The sequence below is a fragment of the Phoenix dactylifera genome, unplaced genomic scaffold, assembly GCF_009389715.1.
Source record: "Phoenix dactylifera cultivar Barhee BC4 unplaced genomic scaffold, palm_55x_up_171113_PBpolish2nd_filt_p 000946F, whole genome shotgun sequence".
NCBI classification, from domain to species: Eukaryota; Viridiplantae; Streptophyta; class Magnoliopsida; order Arecales; family Arecaceae; genus Phoenix; species Phoenix dactylifera.
In genome coordinates, this window is record NW_024068305.1 from 45029 (window position 1) to 50945 (window position 5917).

Below are 5917 nucleotides of genomic sequence, written 5' to 3' on the forward strand. Positions count from 1 at the left end.
TGCGTGTGACCCCATAGGTTCGAACCTAAGCCAGTAGCACAAGAACAACTTTTTATACTAATCGAAATGACCATCTAGCAATGGTACCCGACGTCCGGATAGGACGAATAATCGCAAAGCAACATTCAAGAATCCTTGGACTATGGTTACCGTATAATTTATCCCTATGACTCCTAAATGCCAGGATAACTTCAGAGTTCTGTCAACTCTGTAATAAATGCATCCATGATGTGATTCAACTTTAGAAATCCTGTGACTTCTCATAAGGATTACCCTAGCCAAGGTTTTGCTAAATTGAACACAAGGCATTATCTCTTATTCCCAGGAGGGGTCAATTCTATCTTGACTCACAACTGACTATGCAGGTACTTGACTATACCTAGTAACCTTCCGTTACTAAATTAGAAATTTAGGTAGTCTGGTACCAAAGTACAGTGAGTTGCTTGCTATAGTCACAGGTTGCGGTCTCAGGTCAGAGGGCCAAACTTATACCCATATCCACTCGGAACATCTCTTGACAGTAGAGCGTTCCAGAATTGGTCATGTTCAGTAAAATGTACTCCTACACTTCACCTGTGTGACATATCAGTGTCTCCACACTCCTTTGTTAAGAGGACAACCAACGTATATGTCACACAACGACCTAACCTCGATAATGCTGTCGTCCTAGTAACAGCATATCATTTGATTGTGAACAGTTTTAAGGACTTGAAGATAAATCCTCCTTTATCATAAAACAGTCCTATGGATTTCATCATATAAGAGTTCATTTGAAAATGTACAATGAAATGATGAACAATGCCAAATAACATTTTATGAATTTGTCAATTCATATAGTATAAATAAAACTCTCTATTAAAATAAAACTAAAAACCCCAAAACAACATGCTCTTAATTAAAATTCAAACTCAAAACACATTGCTCTCAATTAAAATTCAAACTAAAAAAAATAAAACAGAAAGCTAAAACTAAAAAAATAAAAACACAATGCTCTATTTTCAATGAAGTTGAAAACAGAGCAAGGCACTCTCTCTTCTCTCCCCTGTTCCTTCTTGAACCAGCCGACCACCAGCCTCCCGGCCCCAACCGAGCTCCACCCTTTTATAGATCAATCCTTGAAGCATCGAGAGGGGGAGGATGCGTGATTGCTGGGGCGGAATGCAAACGGCTGGAATGGGCGCGTAATCCTTGGATGCTTGAGCTCATGGGAGAGGCAGACTCGGAGGCGTGGGATCTTTGATGCTGGGGATCCGGAAGCTTGGGCGCTGGGATTTGGAAGAGAAGGAGAACGTGGATCCAGATGATGGGTTTCCTTCTTTGGGTGCCGGATTGGAAGCGGGAGGAGGGAGAGCTGGCAGCGGGATTGCTTGGATGCGGAGGCTTGATCCGTGGAAGATGAATATGGATGGGATCTTGGGCTGCTTCACAGGCTGCTGGCAGTGATGCGGACGAACGGAGAAGGTAACGGACGCGGACGGCTGGGTGGATCGCGGAGGATGTGGAAGGAGCTGGGAATCCGGAAGAGGAATGCGGATGGGCTGATCCGTGATTTCCTTCTTTGGACGTGCCGGCTAGGACATTCATGACACGGGAGAGCTGGGACGGATGCCACGGCTGTGAAGGAAGTTGGGGACACGCTGAAGACGCGGATCCCTGCTAATCTACTGCTGTGGCCGGAAGAAGAGGATGGCTGGATCATGGGGAGGCTGATTCGAGAAGGGAGCTTGGATCACGGTGCTGGGGTCACACGTGGGATGCTGGGATTCCGGGATCGCTGGAGATGCTGCGGGATCACTGAAAATGGAAGAAGTTGATCCGTGGAAGATGGACGGCCATGATGCACTACAGGAGGAAGAAGAAGAACAGTGAACTCAAAGAAAATTTTCGTAACACTATTCATATGAACAGTGTTTTTACGTAACACTGTTCATATGAATACTGTCATCACGGAATACTGTTCATATGAACAGTGTCATCACGGAACACTGTTCATATGAACAGTGTCATCTCGGAACACTGTTCATATGAACAGTGATTTCAGCATGAATAGTAACTTCAGGAATGAATAGTATTTTCAGCTATTCTTCATGGGATTGGAGGTTAAAAAGTTTTTTTTCTTTGTGATGAAGTGAGAGTGGAAATCTTTATTCCGGAAGAGTGTGGGTGCTAATCCGAAAAAGGAGGAACGCGAGGATCATTGGAAGATCGCACGTGGGCTCGGATGTTTGGGTGCAAATGTGCTCGATCAGATCATGGTAGGATTGGGCTCGCACGGTTTGGGGCCATAATGCATTCCTCTAAACCCTACCAAATACGCATTTAAACTTTAATTTATACTAACCTGTGCCAAATAAAAATATAATATTAACTTAGTGATTTTATCGTTATACGTTAGCAGTAATACTAATTTAAGTAGCGTGTAGATTTCACTTTTGTGCTCTCATCACACCCCCCAACTAGCTTATTGCTAGTCTCTAGCAATTAACGAGCAAACGATAAAATGAGGGCACAAAAGTTGTAGTCTAACCCATGACTTTTTATTGAAGCTAAGTACATAAAACTGAGATACGTACCCACTTTCGTAGAGCATCACGATTGCACTTAGTACATGCAACAAGCCTTTAAACTCCTAGGTTATCCTAGTGGACGAGTGTTGTCTCGTGAGGGTTTGCAGTGAAGTTACCCACAAACTTCATCAGTTAGAAATTTTCAATTTTTAACTCGAAATTTGAACAAGTATTACTATATGAAACTAGAATTGCAAGGACAATAGAGACCTGTTGTTATCATATTTAAGCAGACTCTAACTCAAATTTTATTACACCCCATCTATCTGCTAACAAGTCAAGAATGTAGTGAGGTGCAAGATAGTATCATATAAATGAGTGGCTTTCACTTACTTCCAACATGAATACTCCAATTTTTAAGACTTTCTAGAGTTAAATAGTAATGAACACTCCAGATTTATTTATTTATTTATTTATTTTAATCAGACTGAATGCTAAGAAGAATAACTTGTGCAATATCTAGCCTTATTAAGCTTTCTAGCTAACCCATGTAGCGAGTGTTAGGCCAATGACTCCCGATCCAGATGGCTCAGGGCACTAGGTGTAAAGACACCCTAACAGGCTTAATAACTCAAGTCAACTAGGCTCCAAAGCCAAATTATTTACTCAGAGTTTAGTCTCAGCCATCTTCACCTTTTTACGCGAACACTCGCTGCTTGCCAGGCAAGAGGCCCGGTTACTCAGTGAGAAGACTTAAACCCTTTTTTTTTAGGATGTTCATCGCACATCTAACTTTAAATTATCCAGAAGATTAAAAGTATTCATATTAGTTGCAAGTTTACATACCCCACTATTCGTGTGCTTACGTGTAGGTGCTAAATCATCTTCTATCATGTTAGCAGGAGACAGGTGGATCGAAAACTCAAGCTAGAACTGCTATTATATTCCTTAACTCAAAGCTATTGTCAAAGCAATTCCTAGTTTATACTGCCAAAAAAAAAGATTAGATTTTGAGTTAAAAATTTGAAATTCCTTCCTTTTTTTTTTATTTTACACAAAAGTTTTTTTAGGCAGAAAAATCAAAAATATTCTCACCCCCATACCTAAATCTAACATTGTCCTCAATATTAAAGCAGTAATAGGACAGAGGAGAAGTTACCTGATATTAGTAGGTAAATTAAAAATTGGGGTAAAAACCCTCAAACCTGCATGTTAGTAAATTTTATTATTATTATTATTATTTATTTATTATTATTATTATTATTATTTAATATTTACATATTGGGTTGCCTCCCAAGAGCGCTAAGTTTTATGTCTTCAGCCAGACAAAATGTAGATTCATTTTTTTTCACCCATTATCTAAGAATAATTTTGAAAGAGTCCGAGGAAGAACAGTCGGTTGATGACGATCTATGCTCATAAGGAGAACAGAATTAGTGAGCGCATGCTCGACCCCTTCCTCGGAATGGGCAAGGTGAGCTCCTAAAGGGTCCTTACTATAAGTTTGTAAGAAAGTCTCCTGAACCAGACTTTCAATCATGTCAACTTCATTGATTTCTTCATCGTCGGGTGGTTGTTTACTTTTGTTGAAGATATTAAGCTCGACTTTCATATTGCCAAAAGATAACTTCAGCATGCCATTTCGACAATTTATCACAGCATTTGCTATGGCTAAGAAAGGTCTACCAAAATTATAGGTGTGTGACTGTCTGGATGTATTACAGGTTCGGTCTCAAGGATAACGAAGTCCAAAGGATAGTAAAACTCGTTTACCTTCACTATTACATCCTCTACAATCTCCTTGGAATACTTCACCATCCTATCCACTAAGGAAAGGGTAATATTTGTGGGCTTTAATTCTCCCAAACCTAACTTTTGGTATACATAGTAGGGAAGTAGGTTCACACTGGCTCCTATGAAAGTGAATCCTAGGTTCTTCGGTGTTAAGCATGCGGATTTTTTTTTTTTTAAAACCATGGCTGAACCTGATCGGGTTGCCTACGTACCCCTTCATAAGGAGGATCAAGCCATACGTAGTTCTTTTTAAGTTTTAAAACGCAGCGGAAAAATCGAATCAAACAATTTAATTCATGCATGCTTACAAGATCAAATCTAGAAATCAGCACCTTAAGAACACATAGGATTATGCCGGAATCGTTTAAACAATTATGCTAAAACTTTCATGCATGATTAACTATCAGATCTGAAACTTAAGAACTCTATTCCGATTAATCTCCGAATATCCATTGAATGGATTCTGGAGATATCTCCGTGAGGAGCCCCAAAAGAGGGTAAAACCTCGGGGAATCAGACCTAGATCTTGACACCATAATAAAAGATTAATGTAGGATTAATACCTTTTATGATGGATGAAACTTGTGGATCTGATCCTCGACTTCGCAGCCACGCACACGAATGGCCTCTACGAGAAGTCCACGCGAAGTTCCTGAAGAGATCCAATCCTGTGGAAGTGCTAGCTTGCGCAGAATTTCTTGAGGCTGAAATTTGATCTTCCAAACACTATCAACTTTTGATCCGCCTTCTTGGAAGAACTTGGAGGAAAGGTTTAAAGGGATTGAAGAGGACTTAGATCTGATCTAAAGACTCTTATCAGGGACCCCTAACACTAATGGCGCGATGGACTTAGAGGAGGAAGAAGTCAGCTAGATTGAATGCAGAATTTTTCCATGCATGAACTAGGGTTCCTCTCTTTTCTTTTCCCTTTTTTCTTCTTCTTTTTCTCTCTTTTTTCCTTGAATTCGACCACCAGATGATGGAGGTCCTTTTAATGTTGCTCTCCTACCTAACTTCATGCCAACCATCCCATATTTGTGGAGGATTTTGTGGGGTTTTGAATTTTGAATTCAAAATTCAAGTTCATGTGCCATTACATGATGAAGCTTGATCTAATCTAAACCATTCATCATGTTGCCACTTCCCTCTTTCAATTTCGAAATTTCAATGCCCCTAATCGGATTAGAGGGTCACGTGGTGATTTTGTGGTGATTAAATTCGAAATTCAACCTTAATTAGAAGTGAGATAAAGATAAGGATGGCATATGTCATGAAGAGAGAGAATTTGATCTTATCCAATTCTTTTCATGAATTTATCTCTCCATTTCGACCCATCTAATGATGAAAGAGGTCCCTGATGTTGCCAAGTGTCCCATGGCACCATTAAATAAATTAAATTAATTTTTAATCATATTAAAAATCAATTTATGGCGCCATGCATGGATATGTGACAAGTGGATTTCAAGATCCGAATAGTTTCAGATCAAACCCATTTAATTTAATTAAATCCTAACAATTAGAATGATTCAATTACCATGGGTTGAACCTAATCCAATTAGGTCAATCCCTAATTAAGCACAAATTTAATCTAATTTAATTTGGTCAACCTAAGTCCT